The sequence below is a fragment of the Pinus tabuliformis genome, chromosome 4_1 (genome assembly GCF_031772625.1).
Source record: "Pinus tabuliformis cultivar Carrire ecotype Pingquan chromosome 4_1, CPIR1, whole genome shotgun sequence".
Taxonomy (NCBI): domain Eukaryota; kingdom Viridiplantae; phylum Streptophyta; class Pinopsida; order Pinales; family Pinaceae; genus Pinus; species Pinus tabuliformis.
This window is the reverse complement of record NC_142303.1, coordinates 818,192,761-818,214,491: the sequence shown is the minus strand read 5'-3', so window position 1 is coordinate 818,214,491 and position 21,731 is coordinate 818,192,761.

The window sequence follows — 21,731 nt, the reverse complement described above, 5'->3', positions numbered from 1 at the left end:
GAGGTGGATCTCTGAAACAAAGAAAACATGGCCTAGTGATCCCTTAGCCAGTCCGTGGATTGTGATAAATCCTTCACCTATTAACCCCTAAACTGGACTGTGGGTTGCGGTAAAGTCGTATTTTGTGTTGCCTCAGTGGGCCTAGGAATCCTCGACCGGTGAATGGCGGGATATATGGTAAATCCTAGAGATGGGTTCCCTTGATCAGCCCTAAGAATCCTTGGCCGGTGAATGGCAGGATATATGGTAAAGCCTGGAGGGTGGTGTCTCAATTATGGCCTAGTGATCCTTGAATCAGACTATGGATTACAGTAAAGCCTAGGGACTAAGAGACAATAAAATTCCTCATGGTGTAGGTGGAGAAATCTGGTGGCATCCATGCTTATTTGGTTTTTTTTATTATGAGTCTCACATTCATGCTTGGAATATGGCATGAGGGTGATTGGCCGAAAAAAATATTTAGTTCAGCCAACCTATGGTCGGGTGGTTCATGGGAGTCCCAAACCTGGTTGGATTTTTCATTCATTAATAAGAGTTCCTTCTCCTTGGTATTTAATGTGTAAATGTATTGGTTCATATGTGGATTCTATGTTTGTTCTATGCTTATTATTTTTATTGTTTATATGTTGGTTATGAGTATGTTTTATGAGAGTGATGATGTGTGGCTCTCATCATGTTTTGATTTGAAAACGGATGAATAATGAATATATGACCTAATAGATGATAATTCAGCTAATGTGTTAAGGCATCAATGCTTCTTAGTGATTCTAATATAAGTATGAGACCCTTATGCTCAGATATGTTGTTATGACATGTAGAATGTGTTGGATACCTATACTAATAGGTTTCATATTTCATGATTGGCCAAGGAAAGTCCAAATATGCTCTGCTTTGGTATTACAAAGATCCCATATTTCCTAGAGAACAAGAGGTGTGTAATCTGTTTCAAATATTGAAGACCTTTATTTCAATTTTGTGGATGATTCAACAGTTTAACCTGGATCATGCCATGTTTCAATTTTGAGTTATAGAATAGAGAAAGAAGTCTGTCCAAACTGTTTAATCTTGGCAGACAAGTAGTTTAGGTAGAGAAGTAAAGGTTCCCAACAGCTTAATCTGGGACCTTGGAAGAGATAAGGGTAGAAGTAGATAGAAAAGAATAAAGAAAAAACCAAAGAAAAGAAAAGGCAAGTAAGGGTTTGCAAGCCTAAATGTACCCTCCAAGGAGAAACAAAAAATGTTAGGAAAGTAGCTGGGTAAGCACTTGTGGTTGCAGAAAAGGTATTTTCACCATTTCACACATGTCAAGAGGTGTTTTGCCAAGGCAAAAATCTATCAATGTACAAAGTGGTGAATTCCATCAAATTACAGCAAGGAGCATGACTAACCTCCCTCTCCCCCTTCATTCCATTACTAACACTCCCTTTCCTTTAGCTGAGATTTATGGAGAGAGATCATGGTTTTGTGGTGGTTCTTGTTCTTTCAGAAGCCACATTTCTTGTCTAAGATCTTTTCATTTTGATCTACTTTCAAAACTAAATCAACTTTACATAAACTCAGTAAAATCCCCTTCATTTGCTCCCCTCATTCATATTAACCTCTAATTCTACTATATAGCTCCCTTATCTTACCCTTCCCCTAATAATACTAACACTATGGTGTATAAAGCCCCAAAATCTTATAAATACTCCTCCCCTTGGCATTATAGCCATATGTTCTTCAAAAGGGACCAAAATGACCTCTGGTCACTTTGGTGAACCTGTCCCACCCCACTCCCCCTTGCTACAAGCCAACTCGCTCATCAAACCACCATTTGCATTAAAAAAAAAAAACCCTTACAAACCCTCTTTTACCCCTAAAAACCTTTGCAAAAATTACCCAAAGTCAAAAACCCGCCTCTGGCGCATTTCCAAAGGGTTAGCGCGTAGTTTGATTTTATGAAAAACATTGAAAAACCATTTAAAAAACCCACAACCCAAAGTTTTGCCAGCGCATATAACCCGAGCATGTTGTTGCTCCGCCCACCGTCGGATCAAGGCCCGGAGATCCGACGATCCACGATGATATCGGAGGGGCTCCCATGCTGGTCTTTTACCGCCCGAGAAAGTGACGTTGCGTCACGTCACGGGCAGGCCACGCGTCAAGCGCTAAAGTCTCTCGGAGCAAAGCCTGACACATTCAGCGTCGTACCAAAACCGCCCCGAGAGACCGTAGCGGTTAGCCTTAACCGTAACCGCTACGGTCCTAACCGCCATCTGTCTTCCACTAATGCTTCGCCACGTCATATCCGCTTGTCCTCGCCCCTGCTATTCGTCCACCTGGCCGCTGACATGGCTGCCACCTCATCACCCCCATGGACCAACAGTGTATTGACACGTCACCCGATGACGTCAGCTGACGTCACCTCACCTTGACCCACCAATGACGTCATGCTGACGTCATCACTAAAAGCGCCAAAATCATAAAAAGCCCATATTAAGCCAAAAAACGTCTATTTTTCCATTGTTTGTGCGTTTCTCTACTGTTTTTCTGCATGAGCGTTTACGTCCAAATTTTCGCCAACCTGCTCGATTGACCGAGGCGACCTCCACAGCTCCAACTGGGCACGCCCATGCGACCTCCGTTCGTCAATTAACAGGTATTTACCGCTTGCTGCCCTCCATACGCCTGTTATTGAAGTTGAAGTTACTCAGAAGGCTAAGGACACCATAAAAATTATATTTTCACCGGCCATTTCCCTCTGCACATCCACATTTGCAATTGTGAAGTCCAAAGACACCAGCCGAGCCTTAATACCTGTAATTTCACTCAAAAACAACATTCACTGCGTATTCCCGACTAATTTCTTGTTAAGCTCAATTCACCCACTAAAAGAGGACATAGTGAGACCATAGAGAAGCCCTGCTCCTGAAACAAACAGTATTTCAACTGCTGTTGTGTAATTTCCTCCTCTGGTCTCTGAGATACAAACTGTTTTCACAGAAAATCACTTCTATTCTGTGTTGCTTCCATTAAACAATCCACCTACAATTGTTGAACTTTGAAGAAGGCCATGGAGACTCCTATTGCTCTGAATATCAAGCCCCTCAATGCTCCTCACCAGGAATTAGCATGGAAAGCCCTAGGAGACATGGATTATCAGATGCTGGACTGGTTCCCTATGGGCTCCAAATACAATATCCAGATGATGAATGAGTTGAAGGCCCAGCACCTGAGTGGGGCAGATATCTTGGGGATTTGGGACTCAAACTTGCCCATCTACAACCTCCCCCAAGTAAATCCTATGCCAGAATTGGTCTACAGCTGCCAGGAATGCTATGACCCAAACCAAAGAGCTGTCATCAGCCCCACAGGCTCAGTCCTGTTCCAGATTACCCCAGAAAGTATAAATGGAATGCTGCACTTCCATACTGCCAAGCAATTGACCCCCCTCTATATGCAGAATTTGGTAAACAAAGGGAGCAAGCTGTCAGGTGACCAAATCATTAAGATTAATCAGCTGTTTGTAAGGCCAGGCTCTAACACCATCAGAACTCCTCCTATTGGGTATCACTACTTGAATGATTTGGGCAGGATGTTAGTGGATTTAATCAGTTATGTCCTAGGATTCAGGGGGATGGAGGATGTGGATGATAGCCTAATGGCAATGCTGTCTATATTCTCTCCTGGTAAACCCCCAGCTGTACATTATGACTATGCAACCTACATTGCAGATAAAATCCATGAGCAGTTTATGAACTTAAAGAGAGAAAGACTATTCAGGTATACCTCATACATATACCACCTCTTCTTGTTTTATCAACCAGCCACCTTCTCTTTTCCTTTAAAGCCACTCAATGCCCAAGGAAGTCCAAGGTCAGTTGTGTTCTGGACCCCTGTTTTTCATCATACCTCTGTGTCACCTTATACATACAATGAGTTCATTGACTTATTCATTTATCCAGCCATGACAGTACTGCAGGGTACTCCTCCTCCTAGACTAACCGATGACATGAGGAGAATTCTCCATTTGAACAAGTCCTACAGCATTGGGAATTGGTACTTCTACCAAAACCATACAGTCATCAGAATATATGGCTGTGAGTTGACACCTTTTAGATTGCCAAGATATGTCCCCATGAGGCTTTTTGCCTTGGAATATTTCAGACAGTTTGGCAACTCAGACTACCTGCATTTTCAGAGCAAGAACAAGAAGTCACAGCTAAAGGTAAGGAGCCAGCTGGGTCCTTTCCTATATAACAGAAAAGAGGAGGGATGGAAAGAGGCAAACACTATCCTGGAAGGCCTCAGACTTCAAACTAGTTTTGAATGGGTACCCTATGACCCCAATCATTCTATCTCCCTCAGGAGGATAAAATACAAATTGGGTGGTTATGCACACAAGAGACAATGTGAGATTGAACAGTATGCCAATGCCTTAAGCTGGGAAGAGGGTACCTTAGAAGAAGAAATAACTGCTGAAGAGCTTCTAGAAAGAGAAGCTAGAAATATACAAAAGCAAGCTGACTTGGAAAATTGTGGACAGGTTCCTCATTCATACAGAAGACAGCTGGGAGCAGCTACTACATCATCAACAACACAGCAGCAAACTGCCGAGAAGGCACCGCAGACAGCAAGCAAAGATAATGGGAAGCAGGTGGAGCAGCCACCTCCATTGACAGAAGAACAAGTGGATACATTGCTACAGCAGCAAGAAGAAATGGAGCAGCAGGAACAAGGGCAGCAACAAGAAGAGGTACAATATAGTGAACAGCAGCCCTTGCAGCAAGAAAAAGTGATTGATGCTCCAAGCTCCACAGAGCAACAGGCTCAGACAATAGTGCCTCCTAGGGCAGAGACTACTGTTGATACCTCGGTCCTCCAAACCCCACAAAAGGAGGACTTAACCAGGAAAAGAGATAGAGAGACTCCCCTGACTTCATCCATCAATCGGGGAGAGAAAAGACAAAGACTAAATGACTTTCCAGAGGATGACATAGCAGTAAGGCAAGCAATGGGCATGGGCCCACCCAGCCGAGAAGTTTCAGCCAGTTCATTCCAGCATGAACATGATAGAGCTATAGGAGGAGAGGTCAGCTCCTCCAGCCAGCACAGAGAAGGACAGTCAAGCATCAAACAACAATTTATTGACATTAAGAGGAGAAGTGATCCTATTAAAGTACAGCTGTACAATCATTTGCTGAACCTGGCTCCTACCAATCAGCAAAGACTCATGTCTGCCTTTGATGTAAGTGAAGGCAAGATGATCATGAGTCACTTCATGCCCACAACGCTGCATCCTCAATCTACCTCGGATTATCTAAGAACCAACATGGAGGTTATGGCTAAAGACATACACCCTATGGATAAGATCGAACTGCATAAACAAACCGGTGAAATGGTGTATGCCTCCTTGGCAGATGAAACATTGGAGAACTACAAATTGAAGAGTAGCCTTGATAACACAGCCTCTCAGCTGGAATTGGAAAGAGCATCATCACAAGCCAAGGACAACAGGATCAAGTCCTTGGAAGATGTAATTATAGAAATAGGACATGATCCTAAAGATGTTAAAGGTATCCAAGAACTCTTGAAGCTAAGGGATGCAGACATGGCGGCCTTAAGAAAGAAAATCAAGCTCCCAGCTACCATCCATCCTCAAACAGATGAAGTTGCCCAGCAAAGGCAGGAAAAGGATGCTACAGACCTACTGATATCCCTGTACAAGGAGCTGGTTCGGACTCAAGACCAGCTAGGACAATCAGAAGCTGCAAAGGCAGCATTACAGACAGCTATGAAACACAAAGAAGAGGGCCAACCCTCCCAGCCTCCTCCTGTGATAATCAACCTTGAGGAAGTCCAGCCAACAACTACTCCTCCTCCTCAACAGACAGGGCCTACAGCACCATCTACAACAACAACTACACCAACAACAGAGCAGACTCCTACTCTGGATATGCAGAAGCTGCAGGCTGAAATCCAAGTCCTTGAATCCCAAATGAAAGAGCTTGATGAAGTCAAAAAATCTTTGGCCAAGGTGAATGAAAAATTTGACAAAAGCAAGCAGAATGAGGCAGCAAAGGAAAGAGAGGTAAAAGCTCTAAAAAAGAGAATAGCTGAACTAGAAAAAGAGCTTGCACTAGAAAAAGTAACAGCAGAATTGAAAGCAGTCCTCTGGGGCAACATTGGTCGATCCATCACCAATCAGTGGCAGTATATTGAGACTATGGATGAGCAAATAGCACTCATCACGAAGGCAAACAGGGAGGTACAGAGAGCAAGAGCAAGCCTTGGCCACATGCCAGATGCTGCCAGCAGAATGATCAATATTTTAAATAACAAGACAAGCTCTCAGCTGGCCACAATAGGAATTACCAACAGGACTGAAACAATCTCAGTAGTTAAAAGAGTCTTGACACTAAGAAACCTAGTTGGAACGCTGGAAAGAAGAACACAGGATATGCAGACCGAGATCAACAAATTCCTGGACAGATTTGTGGCATTACAAAACAGAGGCCTCCCCGGCATATTAAGCAGTGTAGGAAGGCTGCTTACCCTGGAAAATTACATCAAAAGGGTTGATGCACATGCTGCAGCACAAATAGCAAAACAGCCCAGTACCTCAGCGGAAACAGGGCCAGCATCAGGGCAGAATTTGTATGATAGGGTGGATAACCTGTTTTTTATCATGAATGAAATTGATCACCTGTTTGATACACCACCAAATTTCTTTAAGTATACAGAAGCAGATGAGACTATGGGGGCAATCATAAATCATCAATTGCCCACACAGGAAGAATGGAGGAATTTGACACAGGTAATCTTATCAGGCCCGAACCTGTAGCGATAGTTTTCTCCAGTTTATGAACAGTTATGCATAGGCAGAATTTTGGTGGATAAAATCTACAAGGAAGAGACAGATGCTGAGCCAACTCAGCAGGGCTATTTACTCACCACAACAGCAATCACCATCACAAGGTAGCAGACCCGAAATACAGCGCACAAGTCAAAAAGTCGGGTTCTCCAGCATTTAATCAAAGTATCCCGACCGACTTAGCAGCTCCCAAAGGCCAAAATATCTTCTGACAGAACATCAAGACGCCTTTATCTTGTATTCAATGCTGTAATAAATTTCTGATAATAATATCTCAAAAGTTGGTGAGAATATTAAGTCTGAGATAACTTAGAACTCAGATATTTTGTAAACAATCGCAAGTATATATTCACCCCTCGCAGAAGCTGAAGGGGTTGTTGTTATTTTCATTTTGGGCATCTCATTTGCTGTAAAATTCTCAGAGAAATAATACAAAGGGTGAATGGAATTTCCGAAGCTTGGCGTACCTTGATGCATTGTGATGAATGGTGAATGTTGCAGGATTCCAGAGTGTTTCATAAAACAATAAGTCTTTCTTAAATCTCTGTGTTACATGTTTTCGAGTCTTTTGTTCTCTTTCATTGTTTAAATGTTTTACACTTAATAGCAAAGTAGAAGAATAGTTACAGGATTTAATCACTGATTACCCTGAACTCAATCTGAGCTATTATCCATGTTTTCTTCAGATACAGTGAATGAAGTGTAATTCTTAATTGCTGCACTTTAAAACTATATCTTTTACAGTGATAGACATCCCCAGGGATTCAAGTTTTGCTCCTGAGGCATCTATCTGTTTCTCATACCTAGTTTGGTGGAAATACTCGAATACTTTAGTGAAAATTCTTAATTGCTTTCACTGGTTTTTTCACCTGTTTGTGTTATAAATCAAAAATTTTGTTGTATGAAGTATCCAAATGGCCCTGTAAGTTTCACCAGTTCACCTCAAGGTTTCTAGACACCTATACAGCCATAGACTCCATTGCCCAATGATATTTGACTCTTTGAATACTACATCATAAGACCTAAAAGAAACTCTTCAACCAAAACATAAACAAAACCTGTGCATAATAGCTAGCCTAAAACCCTATCATAAACAGTTACAAATCATAAAGAGAGAGCCCTCTCTGATCACAGTTTGGCTAGAGACAGTGATCCAAAGATTGGTTAGTGGTTACCCCGGCCGTATTCCCTTGGGAGTCATAGGGAACAACCTGGGTGATAACATAATTGGCGACTCCACTGGGGAACTTCATAAAGATTTTTCAATTACTATCTATCTTCCGAAGCTACCATCAAGCCCGAAACTAGCCAAGAGGCCTTAGGACTGTTTCTGTGCCACAGGAACAGCTTTAGGGAAGAGCTGATTAGGGAATCTTCATCCTAGCTTTGAAACATATATAGCCATTCCAAAATTTTCATCCAGTCCTTGCATATATATAAACTTCTTGTACAAATTCAAAAGAAATTAGAAGTTGGCTCCCAAAAGAAACCCGAGGCATATTAGGGCAAACCCTGACCCTAATCAACCTATCATTGTTAATAATCCAAATATCACTCCAAAGAACATAAGGAGACAGCAAAAGCAGGAGAAGCCTGTTGATTCAGATATAAGTTCAGATCGACCTATCCTTATTCCTACTCCTTGCAAAGTTCTTTTCCGGTCCACCCCTAGTTCCCCTAGTTCATCATCAACACCTCAAAGCCCTCCTCTCCCATCTTCACCGTCTGCACATACTCTTTCAACCAGTTCCCCGCTTGTTACTCATACCATTAACCCTGTCACACCTGTAATCCCTGTTGTCCCATTTATTCCTGTCAACCCTGTAAATCCCATAAACATGGCTAACAGGTATGCACCTCTGCAGATACCAGCTAATGCTCCAGCTCTACCCCAAGATTACCAAACCAAAATCTCATTTTTTGACTCCCATGGCCCTTTAACAGCTGTCCAGCATGCTAAGAAGATGCAAGACCACTTTGAGACCTATGAAATAGATGATAACAGCGTCAGGATGAGAATTTTTGTTCAAAGTTTAACTGGGGATGTTAGAACTTGGTTCAGATCCCTCAATGCAAACTCCATTGCAACACCTGATCAGCTTTACGAAGTCTTTACTGAGAGATGGGAGAAGAAGAAAGATCCTCTCCACATACTTGGTGAATATAACACTATTAAAAGAGGTCCCCAAGAAACAGTTTTGGAATATTGTGCTAGGTTTAACAATGTATATAATGCTATCCCACAGAACTTAAGGCCCCCTCCTGATTTGGCCCTGTATAACTTCCCTGACGGTTTTGATTCTGATATGGCCTATCAGTTGAAAGAAAGAGATCCTCCAACCCTTGCAGAAGCTCAAAGGGTTGCAGTCACTGTAGAGGCTAACCTAATTGCCAAAAGAAACAGGGCAAAGTTGGAAAAGAAGGCTGGCTTCAGAGAAGAGCCCTCAGGTTTTGATCAGAAGCTGGATGCAATACTAAACAGCATGAAGAGATTGGGTGAAAGAGTGGAATCGGTTGAAAGAAAATCATCATGGGAAGCATCACAAAGCAACCCTCCTAGAAACCCAAACTTTCGGAGAAATCAGAACCCAAACATAGGAAAAACAAGTGCTGACCAGGATATTAGACCCCCTTTTCAAGAAAACTATGCAGAAACTTCCACAGACAATCAGCTCAATGAAGATCCTGAAATTAACTTAATGGGTCTGGATGGTAAAAGCCATGTTTTCTTAACACAAGAAGACCATGAGGAGGATGAAAGCAAAACATTCCAAACTAAAACAGGAGAATCCTTTGACTTTAAACAAGGATATGATACTGCTGTCTATGAAGTCCATAAACAATACAAACTAAGGAGTAGGACTGTAAATGTAAATCAACCTGAAAAGATAAAGGAGAAACAGCAGTTTAAAGAAACCTCAGTCACAGAACCTAATGACAAAACAAACTTGCCTACAAAAGAAGTGGTGGTTGAGGAGGTTACTGAACTACTGTCCCCACTACAACAGCCCATGGCAGCCTCGTCCTCTCACCCTAATCCAAACATTACCCCTCAAGACATGAGTATAAGGGACAGGTCTCAAAGTCAAGATGAAATCCAACAAGAAGATTCAATAAACAAAGAAAAGACTGTTATCCGTGACTCTAAAACCCAAGTTGACAAACCTTTTGACCTAGCCACAGAGATTGGCAAGCTAAAGATAGCAATTCCCCTCTCAGAGCTAGCCAAGCATGACATATACAAGCAACAGATCAAGAACTCCCTTCAACTCACTAAAAGCAAAGATGATGTAAATGTGCTAGATGACACTCCAGAATTACTGTTTGGCCCAGAGGTAGATGGAAAAACAATAGTCACAGGGGTTTTACCTTTTTATGTCAGCCTGCATGTTCATGATAAAATACTGCACAATGCAATGTTTGACTCAGGTGCCTCTCATAACTTGATGCCAAAAGCAGTCATGGAAAGATTAAACTTGGATATAACAAGACCATACAAAGACCTGTTTTCCTTTGATTCTAGCCAGGTCAAATGTTTGGGCCTAATAAAAGATTTATGTGTGTCCCTGGTTCAATACCCCAACAAAACCATTCTAATGGATGTTGTAGTCGCTGATATCCCACCCAAATATGGGATGCTGTTATCAAGATCATGGGGAGCCAAGCTCCAAGGCTCCCTGCAATTAGACATGTCATATGCAACTATTTCTGTCTTTGGGCAACCAAAAAGACTTTATAGGGAAACACTCATGAAGTATATGGTCAGCAGTGAAGAGAAGCCTCAAAATTTTCCAATATACGCTGTTCATTCGGACATAGACTCCTTCATCCTCTTCAATGACAGCGCAGACCTCTCAAACAATGACATTAGGACCAAAGCACTCATACAAGAACAAAACATTGATCAAACAAGTATCACCTGCCAAACATTAATCAGCCCAACAATACACAGTATCCCTCCTCTGGTTATCAAAGATTGTCAAACAAGTGATAAAAGTGTCCTAGAAAACAAAGGGGAAAAGAAACCCCAACTCATGCTCACATTGCCATCCCATGAACTGAATTTCAAATCTCCTGTTCAGCAAGACATCCTGTGGGTCCTGGAATTTGATGGCTCAGTTAACAAGCTAGGAGCAGGAGCTGGAGTGTGGATACATAACAAAAAGAAAGATTATGCAGAAGGCAGGGCTTATAGATTGAATTTTAGATGCACTAACAACATGGCAGAATACGAAGCTCTGTTGCTGGGCCTAAAGCTAGCAAAATCACTACAAGCTCCTAAACTCTCCATCATGGGAGACTCTGATCTAGTAATTCAACAAGTGAAAGGAAACTTTGTCACCAAGGACAAAAGATTGAGGTCCTACAGATCTGCTGTAAATGAAATTTTAGAGACCTTCTCTGAGTGTGTTATCACAAAAATTTCAAGGGGCCACAATCTCCATGCACACAGCTTGGCAACGTTTGCCAGCACCTTCAAATTCCCATTAGAACCCAATAACTGTTTCACAGCCGAGGTCAAATACAGACCCTCTATTCCAAACAATGTCAAAGAATGGCAAGTATTTGAGGATGACATGCAAATAAACAATTTCTTGACTTTGCAACAAGAGTTCATGGGATTAAATATTGATATTGATGGAGCAAGTCAATCACAAATACTTGAGTCAGCAAGTCAATCACAAATACCGTTTCAACAGTCTGCTCACCCAATGTCACCTAGAACAGCAAAACAATTACTGAGTCCAACTATTTTCAACAATGAAAACATTCAGCAAATTCACCAAATTGACTGTGAAGAGATGAGCAGCGCTGAAGCTGAAATCATACAACTTAAGGACAATTTCCTTCCAGCAGGCCTTACCCCATTAGAAGACATTTTTGATTCAAATGATGTCCCCAGGAAACCAAAAATGCAGCCATTAGATGCAGCAATTGAAGAATGCAACATTGGTACTACTGACAAGCCTAAAATAATAAAACTATCTGCTGCTTTGCCCCCTGATCAAAAACCCAAATATATTGACCTCTTTAAAGAGTTTCAAGATGTTTTTGCTTGGGGTTATGAGGATCTAAAGTCCTATGATACCTCTGTTATCCAGCATACCATTCCCCTCAAGCCTAATCAAAAACCATTCAAACAGAAATTGAGAAGGATCAATCCTATGCTCCTTCCTTCCATTGAAAAAGAATTACATAAAATGTTCAAAGCTGGTATCATAGCACCAATCAGGTTCTCTGAGTGGATTTCAAATTTGGTCCCTACAAGAAAGAAAACTGGTGAGATTAGACTTTGTGTAGACTTAAGGAATTTGAATCAAGTATCACTCAAAGATAACTACCCTTTACCCAAAATGGATCATATTCTTCAAAGAGTAGTAGGGGCTTCAAGGATATCATTGCTTGATGGATTCTCAGGTTTCAATCAAATCCTAGTACACCCTGATGACCAAGACAAAACTGCATTTACAACCCCATGGGGAACTTTCAAGTATGTGAAAATGCCCGTTGGATTGAAAAATGCAGGGGCAACGTTTCAAAGAGCAATGGACATTGCTTTTGCAAAAGAGATTCATGACTTTTTGGTCATTTACTTAGATGATCTAACACCCTTTTCGAAATCTGACCAAGAACACTTGAAACATTTGAGACAGATTTTCATAACATGCAGGAAATATGGCATTTCCTTAAACCCCAAGAAGTCATTATTTGGCTTGGAAGAAGGGAAACTTTTAGGACACATTATCTCAAAAGATGGCATAAGAATTGATCCAGATAGGATACAAGCTATCCTACAAATGCCTCATCCAAGAAATGTCAAGGAGTTGCAAGGATTCTTAGGGAAAATCAACTTTTTAAGAAGGTTTATCCCGAATTTAGCAGAATTAATCAGATTACTAAACAATATGCTAAAGAAAGATTCAAAGGTCAAATGGACTGTTGAAGCAAAACAAGCCTTTGAAAGTATAAAATTGGCCTTGACTCAAACCCCAGTGTTAACCAATCCACAGTTTGACAGAGACTTTATCATTTTCTCCTTTGCCTCCCAACATACTATTGCTGCTGTTTTATTACAGAAAGATGACCACGGGAATGAGAAACCTATTGCTTTTTTCAGCAGAGCTCTTAGAGATGCCCCCTGAAGTATCAAATTATGGAAAAACAAGCCTATGCTTTGATCAAAGCTATTAAAGACTTTAGGATTTACATCCTCTACTCTCATGTTGTGGCTTATGTACCAAGTCCTATTGTCAAGGACATTCTCACACAAGAAAACTTAGAGGGTAGGAGAGGAAAATGGATTGCCAACATACTAGAATTTGACATTGAAATAAAACCCACAAAGCTGATAAAAGGGCAAGGTTTGGCCAAATTAATGACAGAAGCAAATTTCCAAGCCTTAGATATCAACCAACTGGACAGTGAAACAGAGCTGGCGACTCCAAAGATCAATGTAGCCTTTGAACAATCTCCTTGGTACTCTGACATCTGTTATGTGTTACAAAACCTGTGTGCTCCCCCAGGACTGTCCAGAACTAAGTGTAGGTTCCTGAAAATGAAAACATCTAGATTTTCTGTGATGGATGGAAATTTATTTTGGAAAAACCATGAAGGCATTTTGCTGCACTGCCTAATAGAGAATGAAACTAACAATATCATGCAAGATTTCCATGCTGGAAACTGTGGTGGACATTTGTACTGGAAGTCCACCGTGGACAAGATATTGAGGGCGGGTTACTACTGGCCCGTTATGTTCTCTGATGTTAAGAAATTTACAGCCTCATGCCACAAATGCCAACTGTTTGAAGGCAAAAGACAGTTGCTGCCACTTCCTTTGAAGCCCATTGCAACAGAGAGACCTTTTCAACAATGGGGCTTGGATTTCATTGGGGAAATTCATCCCTCATCTTCAGGGCAACACAGATGGATTTTAACAGCAACAGACTACTTCACCAAGTGGATTGAAGCTGCCCCATGCAGACAAGCAAATGATTCAGTAATTATTCAGTTTTTGGAAAACAATATACTGGCTAGATTTGGCTGTCCAGACAAGATAATAACAGACAATGCTGCTGCCTTCAGATCCAAGAAAATGGTGAACTTCTGCCATAAATTTCACATTACTTTGGGCCATTCTACAGCTTACTATCCTCAAGGAAATGGCCTTGCTGAATCATCAAACAAAAGTTTAATAAACATCATAAAGAAAGTGCTGGAAGAGAACAAAAAGAACTGGCATAAGAAACTAGTAAATGCTTTATGGGCAGATAGACTAACAACAAAAAGATCTATTGGGACTAGCCCATATGAGTTAGTCTACGGATTAGAAGCCAAATTTCCTTCATCACTAGGAGTGTCGGTTATGAAACTTCTGCAAGAGAGCCAAGCAGAGCCAAATGATATGCAAAGGAGGATCAATCAGATAATCTGTTTACAGCAAACTAGAGAACAAGTTTTCAACAGAGTGCAGATATTACAAGAGAAATTGAAAAAGGCCTTTGATAGGAGAACCAAAGCAGAAGATTTCAATGTGGGGGACAAAGTCTTAAAGTGGGATGCAAGAAGAGAAGAGAAAGGAAAACATGGAAAGTTTGACTCTTTATGGAGAGGACCATTTGCTATCCAAGCAGTACAAGGTAACAACACTTACTTCCTTAAAAGTCTGACTGAAACTGACTTGGATGAAGGTCCCGTCAATGGCAGGATGCTGAAGCACTACTTTGACTATTCCCCATGAATGGAAACTAAGGATTCATTGTATATATGCAGATGTACATATTGTTTTCTGTTTTAGATTCTAAAATACAGTTTTCCAAGTGATTCACCAACCAGCTGGAGGCAAGTAGAATCAGAGGTCTTCCAAGAAAAAGCACACAATTTTGACACATTTTTGCAGCAAATTTCAAAGACTGGGATGGGCAGTCAAAGAACAAGGCAATCTGACCTGCTGTTCTTGGTCTTTCAGAAGAAAAACCATCCCCATGTGGAGCCACTGTTGGATACCTATACTAATAGGTTTCATATTTCATGATTGGCCAAGGAAAGTCCAAATATGCTCTGCTTTGGTATTACAAAGATCCCATATTTCCTAGAGAACAAGAGGTGTGTAATCTGTTTCAAATATTGAAGACCTTTATTTCAATTTTGTGGATGATTCAACAGTTTAACCTGGATCATGCCATGTTTCAATTTTGAGTTATAGAATAGAGAAAGAAGTCTGTCCAAACTGTTTAATCTTGGCAGACAAGTAGTTTAGGTAGAGAAGTAAAGGTTCCCAACAGCTTAATCTGGGACCTTGGAAGAGATAAGGGTAGAAGTAGATAGAAAAGAATAAAGAAAAAGCCAAAGAAAAGAAAAGGCAAGTAAGGGTTTGCAAGCCTAAATGCACCCTCCAAGGAGAAACAAAAAATGTTAGGAAAGTAGCTGGGTAAGCACTTGTGGTTGCAGAAAAGGTATTTTCACCATTTCACACATGTCAAGAGGTGTTTTGCCAAGGCAAAAATCTATCAATGGACAAAGTGGTGAATTCCATCAAATTACAGCAAGGAGCATGACTAACCTCCCTCTCCCCCTTCATTCCATTACTAACACTCCCTTTCCTTTAGCTGAGATTTATGGAGAGAGATCATGGTTTTGTGGTGGTTCTAGTTCATTCAGAAGCCACATTTCTTGTCTAAGATCTTTTCATTTTGATCTACTCTCAAAACTAAATCAACTTTACATAAACTCAGTAAAATCCCCTTCATTTGCTCCCCTCATTCATATTAACCTCTAATTCTACTATATAGCTCCCTTATCTTACCCTTCCCCTAATAATACTAACACTATGGTGTATAAAGCCCCAAAATCTTATAAATACTCCTCCCCTTGGCATTATAGCCATATGTTCTTCAAAAGGGACCAAAATGACCTCTGGTCACTTTGGTGAACCTGTCCCACCCCACTCCCCCTTGCTACAAGCCAACTCGCTCATCAAACCACCATTTGCATTAAAAAAAAAAAACCCTTACAAACCCTCTTTTACCCCTAAAAACCTTTGCAAAAATTACCCAAAGTCAAAAACCCGCCTCTGGCGCATTTCCAAAGGGTTAGCGCGTAGTTTGATTTTATGAAAAACATTGAAAAACCATTTAAAAAACCCACAACCCAAAGTTTTGCCAGCGCATATAACCCGAGCATGTTGTTGCTCCGCCCACCGTCGGATCAAGGCCCGGAGATCCGACGATCCACGATGATATCGGAGGGGCTCCCATGCTGGTCTTTTACTGCCCGAGAAAGTGACGTTGCGTCATGTCACGGGCAGGCCACGCGTCAAGCGCTAAAGTCTCTCGGAGCAAAGCCTGACACATTCAGCGTCGTACCAAAACCGCCCCGAGAGACCGTAGCGGTTAGCCTTAACCGTAACCGCTACGGTCCTAACCGCCATCTGTCTTCCACTAATGCTTCGCCACGTCATATCCGCTTGTCCTCGCCCCTGCTATTCGTCCACCTGGCCGCTGACATGGCTGCCACCTCATCACCCCCATGGACCAACAGTGTATTGACACGTCACCCGATGACGTCAGCTGACGTCACCTCACCTTGACCCACCAATGACGTCATGCTGACGTCATCACTAAAAGCGCCAAAATCATAAAAAGCCCATATTAAGCCAAAAAACGTCTATTTTTCCATTGTTTGTGCGTTTCTCTACTGTTTTTCTGCATGAGCGTTTACGTCCAAATTTTCGCCAACCTGCTCGATTGACCGAGGCGACCTCCACAGCTCCAACTGGGCACGCCCATGCGACCTCCGTTCGTCAATTAACAGGTATTTACCGCTTGCTGCCCTCCATACGCCTGTTATTGAAGTTGAAGTTACTCAGAAGGCTAAGGACACCATAAAAATTATATTTTCACCGGCCATTTCCCTCTGCACATCCACATTTGCAATTGTGAAGTCCAAAGACACCAGCCGAGCCTTAATACCTGTAATTTCACTCAAAAACAACATTCACTGCGTATTCCTGGCTAATTTCTTGTTAAGCTCAATTCACCCACTAAAAGAGGACATAGTGAGACCATAGAGAAGCCCTGCTCCTGAAACAAACAGTATTTCAACTGCTGTTGTGTAATTTCCTCCTCTGGTCTCTGAGATACAAACTGTTTTCACAGAAAATCACTTCTATTCTGTGTTGCTTCCATTAAACAATCCACCTACAATTGTTGAACTTTGAAGAAGGCCATGGAGACTCCTATTGCTCTGAATATCAAGCCCCTCAATGCTCCTCACCAGGAATTAGCATGGAAAGCCCTAGGAGACATGGATTATCAGATGCTGGACTGGTTCCCTATGGGCTCCAAATACAATATCCAGATGATGAATGAGTTGAAGGCCCAGCACCTGAGTGGGGCAGATATCTTGGGGATTTGGGACTCAAACTTGCCCATCTACAACCTCCCCCAAGTAAATCCTATGCCAGAATTGGTCTACAGCTGCCAGGAATGCTATGACCCAAACCAAAGAGCTGTCATCAGCCCCACAGGCTCAGTCCTGTTCCAGATTACCCCAGAAAGTATAAATGGAATGCTGCACTTCCATACTGCCAAGCAATTGACCCCCCTCTATATGCAGAATTTGGTAAACAAAGGGAGCAAGCTGTCAGGTGACCAAATCATTAAGATTAATCAGCTGTTTGTAAGGCCAGGCTCTGACACCATCAGAACTCCTCCTATTGGGTATCACTACTTGAATGATTTGGGCAGGATGTTAGTGGATTTAATCAGTTATGTCCTAGGATTCAGGGGGATGGAGGATGTGGATGATAGCCTAATGGCAATGCTGTCTATATTATCTCCTGGTAAACCCCCAGCTGTACATTATGACTATGCAACCTACATTGCAGATAAAATCCATGAGCAGTTTATGAACTTAAAGAGAGAAAGACTATTCAGGTATACCTCATACATATACCACCTCTTCTTGTTTTATCAACCAGCCACCTTCTCTTTTCCTTTAAAGCCACTCAATGCCCAAGGAAGTCCAAGGTCAGTTGTGTTCTGGACCCCTGTTTTTCATCATACCTCTGTGTCACCTTATACATACAATGAGTTCATTGACTTATTCATTTATCCAGCCATGACAGTACTGCAGGGTACTCCTCCTCCTAGACTAACCGATGACATGAGGAGAATTCTCCATTTGAACAAGTCCTACAGCATTGGGAATTGGTACTTCTACCAAAACCATACAGTCATCAGAATATATGGCTGTGAGTTGACACCTTTTAGATTGCCAAGATATGTCCCCATGAGGCTTTTTGCCTTGGAATATTTCAGACAGTTTGGCAACTCAGACTACCTGCATTTTCAGAGCAAGAACAAGAAGTCACAGCTAAAGGTAAGGAGCCAGCTGGGTCCTTTCCTATATAACAGAAAAGAGGAGGGATGGAAAGAGGCAAACACTATCCTGGAAGGCCTCAGACTGCAAACTAGTTTTGAATGGGTACCCTATGACCCCAATCATTCTATCTCCCTCAGGAGGATAAAATACAAATTGGGTGGTTATGCACACAAGAGACAACGTGAGATTGAACAGTATGCCAATGCCTTAAGCTGGGAAGAGGGTACCTTAGAAGAAGAAATAACTGCTGAAGAGCTTCTAGAAAGAGAAGCTAGAAATATACAAAAGCAAGCTGACTTGGAAAATTGTGGACAGGTTCCTCATTCATACAGAAGACAGCTGGGAGCAGCTACTACATCATCAACAACACAGCAGCAAACTGCCGAGAAGGCACCGCAGACAGCAAGCAAAGATAAAGGGAAGCAGGTGGAGCAGCCACCTCCATTGACAGAAGAACAAGTGGATACATTGCTACAGCAGCAAGAAGAAATGGAGCAGCAGGAACAAGGGCAGCAACAAGAAGAGGTACAATATAGTGAACAGCAGCCCTTGCAGCAAGAAAAAGTGATTGATGCTCCAAGCTCCACAGAGCAACAGGCTCAGACAATAGTGCCTCCTAGGGCAGAGACTACTGTTGATACCTCGGTCCTCCAAACCCCACAAAAGGAGGACTTAACCAGGAAAAGAGATAGAGAGACTCCCCTGACTTCATCCATCAATCGGGGAGAGAAAAGACAAAGACTAAATGACTTTCCAGAGGATGACATAGCAGTAAGGCAAGCAATGGGCATGGGCCCACCCAGCCGAGAAGTTTCAGCCAGTTCATTCCAGCATGAACATGATAGAGCTATAGGAGGAGAGGTCAGCTCCTCCAGCCAGCACAGAGAAGGACAGTCAAGCATCAAACAACAATTTATTGACATTAAGAGGAGAAGTGATCCTATTAAAGTACAGCTGTACAATCATTTGCTGAACCTGGCTCCTACCAATCAGCAAAGACTCATGTCTGCCTTTGATGTAAGTGAAGGCAAGATGATCATGAGTCACTTCATGCCCACAACGCTGCATCCTCAATCTACCTCGGATTATCTAAGAACCAACATGGAGGTTATGGCTAAAGACATACACCCTATGGATAAGATCGAACTGCATAAACAAACCGGTGAAATGGTGTATGCCTCCTTGGCAGATGAAACATTGGAGAACTACAAATTGAAGAGTAGCCTTGATAACACAGCCTCTCAGCTGGAATTGGAAAGAGCATCATCACAAGCCAAGGACAACAGGATCAAGTCCTTGGAAGATGTAATTATAGAAATAGGACATGATCCTAAAGATGTTAAAGGTATCCAAGAACTCTTGAAGCTAAGGGATGCAGACATGGCGGCCTTAAGAAAGAAAATCAAGCTCCCAGCTACCATCCATCCTCAAACAGATGAAGTTGCCCAGCAAAGGCAGGAAAAGGATGCTACAGACCTACTGATATCCCTGTACAAGGAGCTGGTTCGGACTCAAGACCAGCTAGGACAATCAGAAGCTGCAAAGGCAGCATTACAGACAGCTATGAAACACAAAGAAGAGGGCCAACCCTCCCAGCCTCCTCCTGTGATAATCAACCTTGAGGAAGTCCAGCCAACAACTACTCCTCCTCCTCAACAGACAGGGCCTACAGCACCATCTACAGCAACAACTACACCAACAACAGAGCAGACTCCTACTCTGGATATGCAGAAGCTGCAGGCTGAAATCCAAGTCCTTGAATCCCAAATGAAAGAGCTTGATGAAGTCAAAAAATCTTTGGCCAAGGTGAATGAAAAATTTGACAAAAGCAAGCAGAATGAGGCAGCAAAGGAAAGAGAGGTAAAAGCTCTAAAAAAGAGAATAGCTGAACTAGAAAAAGAGCTTGCACTAGAAAAAGTAACAGCAGAATTGAAAGCAGTCCTCTGGGGCAACATTGGTCGATCCATCACCAATCAGTGGCAGTATATTGAGACTATGGATGAGCAAATAGCACTCATCACGAAGGCAAACAGGGAGGTACAGAGAGCAAGAGCAAGCCTTGGCCACATGCCAGATGCTGCCAGCAGAATGATCAATATTTTAAATAACAAGACAAGCTCTCAGCTGGCCACAATAGGAATTACCAACAGGACTGAAACAATCTCAGTAGTTAAAAGAGTCTTGACACTAAGAAACCTAGTTGGAACGCTGGAAAGAAGAACACAGGATATGCAGACCGAGATCAACAAATTCCTGGACAGATTTGTGGCATTACAAAACAGAGGCCTCCCCAGCATATTAAGCAGTGTAGGAAGGCTGCTTACCCTGGAAAATTACATCAAAAGGGTTGATGCACATGCTGCAGCACAAATAGCAAAACAGCCCAGTACCTCAGCGGAAACAGGGCCAGCATCAGGGCAGAATTTGTATGATAAGGTGGATAACCTGTTTTTTATCATGAATGAAATTGATCACCTGTTTGATACACCACCAAATTTCTTTAAGTATACAGAAGCAGATGAGACTATGGGGGCAATCATAAATCATCAATTGCCCACACAGGAAGAATGGAGGAATTTGACACAGGTAATCTTATCAGGCCCGAACCTGTAGCGATAGTTTTTCTCCAGTTTATGAACAGTCATGCACAGGCAGAATTTTGGTGGATAAAATCTACAAGGAAGAGACAGATGCTGAGCCAACTCAGCAGGGCTATTTACTCACCACAACAGCAATCACCATCACAAGGTAGCAGACCCGAAATACAGCGCACAAGTCAAAAAGTCGGGTTCTCCAGCATTTAATCAAAGTATCCCGACCGACTTAGCAGCTCCCAAAGGCCAAAATATCTTCTGACAGAACATCAAGACGCCTTTATCTTGTATTCAATGCTGTAATAAATTTCTGATAATAATATCTCAAAAGTTGGTGAGAATATTAAGTCTGAGATAACTTAGAACTCAGATATTTTGTAAACAATCGCAAGTATATATTCACCCCTCGCAGAAGCTGAAGGGGTTGTTGTTATTTTCATTTTGGGCATCTCATTTGCTGTAAAATTCTCAGAGAAATAATACAAAGGGTGAATGGAATTTCCGAAGCTTGGCGTACCTTGATGCATTGTGATGAATGGTGAATGTTGCAGGATTCCAGAGTGTTTCATAAAACAATAAGTCTTTCTTAAATCTCTGTGTTACATGTTTTCGAGTCTTTTGTTCTCTTTCATTGTTTAAATGTTTTACACTTAATAGCAAAGTAGAAGAATAGTTACAGGATTTAATCACTGATTACCCTGAACTCAATCTGAGCTATTATCCATGTTTTCTTCAGATACAGTGAATGAAGTGTAATTCTTAATTGCTGCACTTTAAAACTATATCTTTTACAGTGATAGACATCCCCAGGGATTCAAGTTTTGCTCCTGAGGCATCTATCTGTTTCTCATACCTAGTTTGGTGGAAATACTCGAATACTTTAGTGAAAATTCTTAATTGCT